Below are 9,132 nucleotides of genomic sequence, written 5' to 3'. Positions count from 1 at the left end.
CTTTAAATGCGTATTTAATAGTTACCACGCAATCGTAGTCACTAGTTGGCGATTTGCAATACACCCGTTTGGGGATGACTAATAGAGCCGTTGGTGTGCTTGCAGTTTGTCCTTCTTGGGAGATTTCGCTTTATCATTACAATCATACATTATTCTTTCTTGAACTTAATTCATTCAAATATAACTTTCCATAACCACATTACGGCAATGTTGCTAGAAATATGAAAATTAAAAAAAAATACAACCGTACGAGTGATTGTTCCTCCTTCCCGTTTATTCCAATTAAAAACCTATTTAAAGGGTTTTCTAGGAATTGCAAAAAATGTAGTATGTTGTAACGTTGGAGTAAAATTCTTGTTTTTGCACCTTGAAGCATAGACTACTATTTTATTATTCCGTAAAACACATTCAAAAAGGATTTTCTCAGATAACTTTTGTTTCCCCACTTTACTTGGTGTCCGTGTTTTTGGACAACTCAAACCCCAAAACAGTCGACGCTCCCGAGAACCACGCGGTACGAAAAACCTTTGGGTGCTGGAGTACAGGTCACAGGTAGCCCGTACAGATGATTTGGTAAGTCGGTGGGCACCGGGATCACTGGAGCGGCCACTAGACCACAGCCACAAACATCCCTACACGACAATTTCTCTACTTTTAAAATACATTTCCCTACTCCTACCGGTTCTTAAGCGAACCAGGAAGAAAGAAAGATCAATCGCAACGGTAACAAGATAAAATTTATGAAAAGTTGAACTCTTTAAGACTAAAATGAGATCTAATTGAGCTTTTCATCACTGTTTTGCCTTCCTCACTGAGGTAAGGCTATAATCCTGCTCTAAAAATGAACTTTTTATTAAAAGCTCGAAGACCCACCTTCATTTATACATATCGACTCAGAATCGAAAACTGAACAAATGTCTGTGTGTGTATGTATGTGTTCAAAAATCTTGCCAAGTTTTCTCAGCACTGGCTAAACCGATTTTGATCGAACCAGTTGCATTCGACTTGGTTTAGGGTCCCATACATCGCTATTGAATTGTTTGAAGTTTCGATAAGTAGTTCAAAAGTTATGTATAAAAATGTGTTTTCACATATATCCGGATCTCAATTATATGCATGTAAACGATGTCCGGATCCATCATCCGACCCATCGTTGGTTAGGTTATCAAGAGACCTTTCCAACGAGTCCACAACATCGAAGATCTGGCAACCCTGTCTCGAGTTATGACCACTTAAGTGATATTTATGTACTTTTTTTTTAAGTCGGATCTCACTTAAATGCATGTAAACGATGTCCGGATCCATCATCCGACCCATCGTTGGTTAGGTAATCGAGAGATCTTTCCAACGAGTCCACATAATTGAAGATCTGGCAACCCTGTCTCGAGTTATGTCCACTTAAGTGATATTTATGTACTTTTTTGAAGCCGGATCTCACTTAAATGTATGTAAACGATGTCCGGAACCATCATCCGACCCATCGTTGGTTAGGTAATCAAGAGACCTTTCCAACGAGTCCACATAATAGAAAATCTGGCAACCCTGTCTCGAGTTATGACAAGTTAAGTTATATCTGTGTACTTATTTTTCTGGACCTAAAAAAATAGCTGAAATATGTGTCCAAACCACTCATATTACCCATTGTTGGTAAAAAGTGAGGAAGGCATCAACCACACAGGTGGATTAAGTTAGTTTTTTATTATGCTATGTAGGCCATTTCGTTACTGTAGAATGAAAGGAAAAGAATTTTTTTTTCTCAAATCTGAATTTCATATTCAAATGTTTTCAGTCTTTGTTTCTAATTACAGCTAAAATTGATACTACCACAGACAACAGACCATTTGTGACGCAGTCGTCGTAGAAGAGATTTGACAACTCTGCAAGAGTAAACAACACTTCTCTCAAGTGTAAACAACAACATTGAAAAGCACGTGTTTGGCCGTATTCTCATTCTTATCAAAAGTGTCAAGCCACTTGTCGTCGATCAAAAATAGTTAGTAAATGTCGAAAGTAAATATTTTGAGTATCGCTTCAGATAAGTGTAAGTTAATTTATTTCAAAAAAATAGCATCATCAAAATGAAGTTGATAAGAATCAGATTACGGCTCCTGCGAAACATACTTTTTCTTGCAAGTGACTAAGAGATGGCGGTAGTGTATCACCCGCCATGTTTTTACACACGATTTTCAAATTATTTTGTTCTAGCTGCTACGTCTGTTGTCAGATGTGTGTGTTACGCAGAAAAACCTCTTTTTACGCGGTGGCATTCCGCTTTTTGTTTCGTAGATTTCTCTTAAACCATACAATATTTTGCAAGCTTCAAAAAGCGTTTTGTAGATCTGAACAAAACCTACAAATTGTTTTTAAAAGATTGCAAAAATGTTGCGTCGTTCCACAGAAATCGACAAATCAGAAAAAAATCGTTCAAAAATGATTTCTTCCGAACGGTTTTAAATTTTGAAGTTTCATTTCATTGTTGATTAGGCCGATGCAAAATATTTTTCAAAGTTTTTGTCCCTCGACTTTGGCCGGGGTCAAAAAGGGGGGAGGAGTGCAAAAAAATAAAAATATACACAGCAGCAGCAGGCTTGGCCGAACGGTTACGCTGTTCGCTTTGTAAGTGGATGATCATGGGTTCGGTAATGGCCTTGGAGTATGGACAAACCAAAGAAATTGGAATGGGTTAAGTAGTTTTGGTATAATATGTAAAAGTTTCCAAAGGCCGGTTGGCACTCCCTCAAGTTCTAATATTTGAGGGTTGGGAAATAAGTTTTTGCAGGGATTATATGGCAAAAAGTGGACAATTTTTATTTAAGGGGATTGCTTGGACGATGGCTGAGATATGTACGTATGAATATTGTGCATTTTATCCATTTTTATCATAAAAAAATTGCAATTTTTGATAGCACACGCTATGGGGGTAATTTGGACATAGCTTGTGGGATAATGTGGACATACCTGAAAGTCTACCTGTCAGGCAAAAAAAGTAACTTTCATGGTTGGTTGAGTTTTTATAGGGATTTAGCGGGATTTAGATAAATTTAGATGGATTTAAAATGTCAAAACACTCAAAAAAAGAATGTGATCAATGAGAACTTTCACAAAACTCCTATTTTTTAAATAAAGGTAAATGTATTTCAATATTCGAATGGATGAAAATCTGGTTACTGCACATTTGGCGGTCAAATAGACTCTAATGTTGATTGGTTTTAATTAATTCCTCTGACATTTCTAATTTCTATGCTGGTTTACAATAATATTTAAATTTCAAGGGCTACGGAATGTAAAATTAAAAAATGGATAGTTTCAGGATAATTAGTTCTATATAAAGATTGGTTAAAATAAATCTAAACGATACCTTAATCACTGAAAACTATACTTGTGCCTAATCCAGAATCAATGTTTAAATTATTTCAGAATGAATGATTAAATTATGTATACTACGCTGAACTATTCGGTATCTTCCCATTGAATTATACATAGTTCTATCGCAAAATCATTATTTAAACCTTTGATGAAATATTGTGAGCAAAACAACACTTAAAAATATAAAGCAATTACAAAACTAGGTTGAAGGATAAAAAAACATGCTCAAAAAATCAAATGTTAAACTTATCCATATAACCCCACAAAAGGTGTTCATATTTCCCCACAAGGTATGTCCATATTACCCCACAAGGCATGTCCAAATTACCCCGCAAAGCATGTCCAAATTACCCCATAGGGGTGTTCATATTACCCTCACACAAAAATGTGGGGATAATTTGGACACCTTTTAATTTATGCGATAAAAATGGGTTTTTCATCAAAATTTATCGAAATAAATGACATTTTTCCATCAATAACCATACAGCCCGTGGCAGAGCAATTTCCTCAGGGTGTCCAAATTACCCCACACTCCCCTACTAATTGCAAGGAAATTGATTTCAACTAATTGCACTTGAATTTTCATGAAAAAATTGAAGTTGGTTAAAAAAATCCCCCGATTTTTCGGGCCAATTTTGAAGGGGAGGGGAGGTGGGGGGGTAACAAAAACTTTAAAGAATATTTGTACCAGCCTTAATTGTTGTGCGGAAAATGTTGACTGATTTTGGAAAAAGACAATCTAGGAACGATGTGTGCCAATTTCTGGCCTAGTATACGGGGGCGTTTGGGGGCACTTAAGAAAAACAAAAAGAAAATCAAAATTGGGGAAACGGACAGCAAGAAAAAAAAGGACCTTTTTCATTATTATGTTTCAATTGAACTATGCTGAATTCAAAACGAACGCGAGAAATCATCTCTTTCTAACATAAACTGTAAGGAACGCCATCTACCGTATTCGACGGGCTGCCAACTCTCGAAAGCACAAAAGCTTTCGACCACCCATCCTCGAAAGCTCACCCCACTTGTACCACCCACGCCAAGGAGCTTGATTGGCACACGTACCACCCGGCAAAGTGGTTGGTTGGAGCCAAAATAGAAGCGGCAAAAAGTGCCCTCCCCAACACCCACTCTCCCCTCTCCAGCCCATCTCGGTCTCGGGCTATGACGTAAATCGGACGTAATTTTACACCCACGCAGTATTTTTGTTATTTATTTTCCGACTCATTTTCCACCTCGGAGCGAATCCACGTCGTGTGACCGCAACCAATAGTGAATGTTACTTCAGTGTGATCAGACGCGTAATAAAAAGGACTCTCGCGACAAAAGTTTACATAACTAGCGGAGTAGTTTGTCCTGAAGTTCGGAAAAGTGTAACGGCTTTCACCGACGCCTCACAGTTCAACGCATTTGGCGCCTGGAAAAAAAGCTCGAAGAAGCTGCCACCGGAGAGCAGTGCGAGTGAGTGTTTTGCTTTCGAAAAACGACGGTGGAAAATAAACGGAAAAACGTCGAACATGGCATGTTTTCGGTGGAGGGCGCCTGCGTCACGATTATCGGTTTGGGAAAAACTCGCACGCACACAGAAAAAGCCTCGATAAGGGATCCCCTCCCTCCCACTCTTCCGCCATGTTATCAACCGTCACGGGACACGGGACGGAACGGGAGCGCAGATAAACATTGCGCGCGTGGCCATCGGATACCAGCAGAAATTACGTCGACGTCGGTGTCGTTTGCACCGCGGTGTTGTCAAAACGGTCAAAACCAACGCCGAGCAATCCCGAGTAAAAACGGAAAACGTTTTATGCTGGTGATGATGTGATGCGTGAAATGTATGGTCGGTTGTGATAAGAAGTTTCTTCAAGAACTTCTTTGCCCTTATCATACGACCAGGTGAAGTGTTACCAGTAGGGCATCAAAAGACGAAGGAGTTGCTTCAGAACATTTTGTTTCTTCTATTCATTTGTAATAATTTAACTACACATATGAATTTGAAACATATCTAAATCAAACTTTAGCCTTATCATAACTATTGCATTCAGATTTCAACAAATTAAATTTGTAAATTCTTCCAGCTTTTTTCAAATATGGTTTGTGATTCAAAATTTGATAACAACGCGGACAAATTGAATATATTTTACGAAAGTTTTTCCATTAACATTTGAGATTGATACTCAATAAAAGTTCTTTTGACAAAAAAAGCTCCAAAATAATTCCCCGAAGCATAAATATTTCTTGCTGAATTCACCTCTGAAACAACTGTGCAGTGGCATTAATTTTTCTTCAAAAATAAAAAAAATCTACAAATTGTTAAGATTAGTACCACAGAGAAACCTGTTACTCCGCGATAGTACCCTCCATGTCGTGATACTTTTGGAGGCGATTTTCCTGCTCTATAAATGTAATGGAAATCGGCATTTATCAATAATTGCCATCTAGAACGTCAATGATGGTTCCACAAAATTACATAAATTTGGATACACATTTTATTAAGAGGCAGTATTTGTAAATATTGCTCGGTTTGTTCTAGAGGTCGTATCGAGGTGCTCCGATTTGGATGAAACTTTCAGCGTTTGTTTGTCTATACATGAGATGCACTCATGCCAAATATGAGCCCTCTACGACAAAGGGAAGTGGGGTAAAACGGGCATTGAAGTTTGAGGTCAATAAAACATAAAAAATCTTAAAATTGCTCGCATTTCCGTAAAACTTCATCAATTCCAACTCTCTTAGATGCATTTGAAAGGTCTTTTGAAGCACTTTAAAATGTGCCATAGACATCCAGGATTGGTTTGAAATTTTCTCTTAACTTTTGCAAATTACTGTCAAAAATGGATTTTTTAAAAACCATAATATCTTTTTCCAACAGCCTCCAACACTCATACTCCTATGGGTCAAAAGATAGGCAATTTCATGGACTATAAGCCTATGGTATTAACTTTTTGGCCAATCGCAGTTTTTCTCATAGTTTTTCGATTTTTCTACAACAAACAATTTACAACGTTAGTTTTTATCCTGCTGGCCTCCATAGCGGCACTTTTTGGTCTCAATTTTGTCATATTCGGAATCCTTGGACAATTTCACGTAAGTTAGAAGTATTGGAATTGTAATTTTGATTTAAAAAATAATTAAATAAAACATTTTTGAAAAAAGAAATAGATTTTATTTACCCTATGATCAGTACGTCAAATGCTGTATCAAGTAGGCGAAAACCTGTTTTACCCCTAATCCAACAAATTGTTAAAAAATATTTTAATTCATTCTAAATGGCAATTTTTCCAATCAAATTTACAACTCCAATACTTCTAATTTACGTGAAATTTTCCGATGATTCCGAATATGACAAAATTGAAACCAAAAAGTGCCGCAATGGAGGCCTACAGGGCAACAACTAACGTTGTAAATTTTTTGTTGCAGAAAAATCGAAAAACTATGAGAAAAACTGCGATTGGCCAAAAAGTTAATACCACAGGCTTATAGTCCATGAAATTGCCTATCTTTTGACCTATGGGAGTATGGGTGTTGGAGGCTGTTGGAAAAAGATATTAAGGTTTTAAAAAAATCTATTTTTGACAGTAATTTGCAAAAGCTAAGAGAAAATTTCAAACCAATCCTGGATGTCTATGACACATTTTGAAGTGCTTCAAAAGACCTTTCGAATGCATATAAGAGAGTTGGAATTGATGAAGTTTTAAGGAAATGCGAGCAATTTTAAGATTTTTTAGGTTTTTTGGACCTCAAACTTCGAAGCCCGTTTTACCCCACTTCCCTTTGTCGTAGAGGGCTCATATTTGGCACGAGTTCATCTCAAGTATAGACAAACAAACGCTGAAAGTTTCATCCAAATCGGAGCACCTCGATACGACCTGTTACACATTGGTGAAAAACTCGCTCTTAAGATCAAAAATTCCTCCACAGACTTCAAGGAAGGTACAACCGCCAAATGCTGATTAATATTGGTAAAGATTATTGTTGCCCTTTTTGAATGTCAGTTTTGATTTATAAATTATCATAATACAGTTCAGACTCGATTATCCGAAGGTTTCGGAAAAAAATCACTTCGGATAATCGAATCAAAAGATTTTTTTTTTGGTTTTCTAATTTTTCATTGTCGGGCTTAAGTAACTACGTTTAAGTGATTTAGAATTTTCATATTCAAGATGGCGGCCAATATGGCGGTAACGAATATTGCAAAAATGCATTTTATTATTTAATAGACAATCAACTATTAAAATTTGACTAAAATGGGATCGCAGAACTCGAATTTGATGTTTAAAACAAGAAAAAGATAAAAAAACGAATTGGAACAATATTTGCTGAGATCTCAGCATTAGAAAGTGGGAGCTGTTTTGTGAGATTGAGAAAAAAAGTAGTCTATGCAACAAGTTGCAAAAAGAAGATTTTTTCAGCACGAGTCGTACATTTATCTTTCATCTTTTCAACACCCGTTTCCGAAAAGTACTACTTTTTAGCATTGATATTGAAAGCTATTAACTTTCCATTCTGTTATTTTTAGTAGAGAAAAGTAGTCACTCGAGCATGAAAGGAAAAATAAATAGTTTTACGACGGAATCGCAGAAATTCTATTTTTGCAATGCCGTCGTGAAACTACTTACTTTTCTTGTCATTCTCGAAAGACGAAACAGCCTACTTCTCTACCAAAAGTAACAGAATCGAATAGTAACCCTGTTCAAAACAAATGCTGATAAGTTCTACTTTGAGTTGAGAGGAAGAAAAATTAAAAAAAAGTAACAAAAATTGCAAAGGATAGGGGAAAGAAGTAGAGAAAGCTTATATCACAGATTTTTTATCCATTGTAGATGTGCTTAATCATCAGCTCCTCGAAGGCCAGAAATTGCTCCACCTTGTTACGGCAGCTCCGAAACTGCGTCATCATCTCCCCCGCGAGAGCAAAGAACTCCGGCAGGGTAAAAAGATCTTCTCCGGTGACTCCTTGTTGGGTCGCATCGCCGCTGCCGGCAACGACCACGCTTGCAAACGATCGCCCCCATCCAGGAGGGAACGCTGTGTTGTCCGCTGGAACCGTTCGCTGCCCAGCTGCAGGAACGGCTGCGCTCGTACTTCGCTGAGGAGGGTGGGACGCTGCCGCTTTCTTCTTCCTCTTTCCCTGCTCCTCGAGGTAGGACTTGCGTGCGACACATCCGCGGTAATTACCGGTATGGTTGCCATCACAGTTTGCGCACTTTACGCGCGGCTGGGTTTGTTCTGCGTTTTTCTCCAAGTCCGCCTTTCGTGGCAGTGCGCACGGGGCCGGAGGTGGCAATTCCGCGAGCCGTGACCGAATTTCTGGCAGCGGTGACATTGCGCTACGTCCATTCTTGGAGTAAAACCGCCTGTTTACCCAAATTCCGTCCAACGTCTTAGTCCGCCGCAGGTCTTGGATCCTGACGGTGTCGCGGTCGAAGTACAACAGGTACAGGGTGTGTGTACTTTTTTGTACAGTGTAATCACTTGCACCGACGACTTACCGATTTTCAGACAATATCCGAGGCCTTCCAGTAACTCGTCAACATCGTCCGCCAACGTGTCCAAAACAAAAATTGGAGGTGGTCTTCGTTCCGTTGGAGAATTGTTCTTTTTTGGCGTCAACACTTTGTTCCGTGCACGCCCATCGTCTTCGTCGTCGTCGGTAGTGCTACCGTCGGTGTTGTTGTTGTTGCTTTCTTCGTCGCTAAGCATCTGGAACTCGTTCCTGATTGGGATGTTGGCGGATGTTGATGTGCCGCTGGTTGTTCACCCAAAATTCAG

At 38.5% G+C, this 9,132-nt stretch overlaps 1 protein-coding gene across 1 annotated transcript in view; it reads left to right on the top strand.

Moving 5' to 3' along the window:
• The first annotated feature begins 4,641 nt into the window (after positions 1-4,641).
• LOC6033812 overlaps positions 4,642-9,132 on the top strand; it is a 36,845-nt gene continuing 32,354 nt past the window's right edge. The window contains exon 1 of the mRNA XM_038262970.1: positions 4,642-4,824. The gene's annotated coding sequence lies outside the window, so the exon portion shown is untranslated. The remainder of the gene's footprint in view (positions 4,825-9,132) is intronic.

This window comes from Culex quinquefasciatus, chromosome 3 (assembly GCF_015732765.1).
Source record: "Culex quinquefasciatus strain JHB chromosome 3, VPISU_Cqui_1.0_pri_paternal, whole genome shotgun sequence".
NCBI lineage: Eukaryota > Metazoa > Arthropoda > Insecta > Diptera > Culicidae > Culex > Culex quinquefasciatus.
This window is presented reverse-complemented; position numbering and strand designations above follow the sequence as displayed.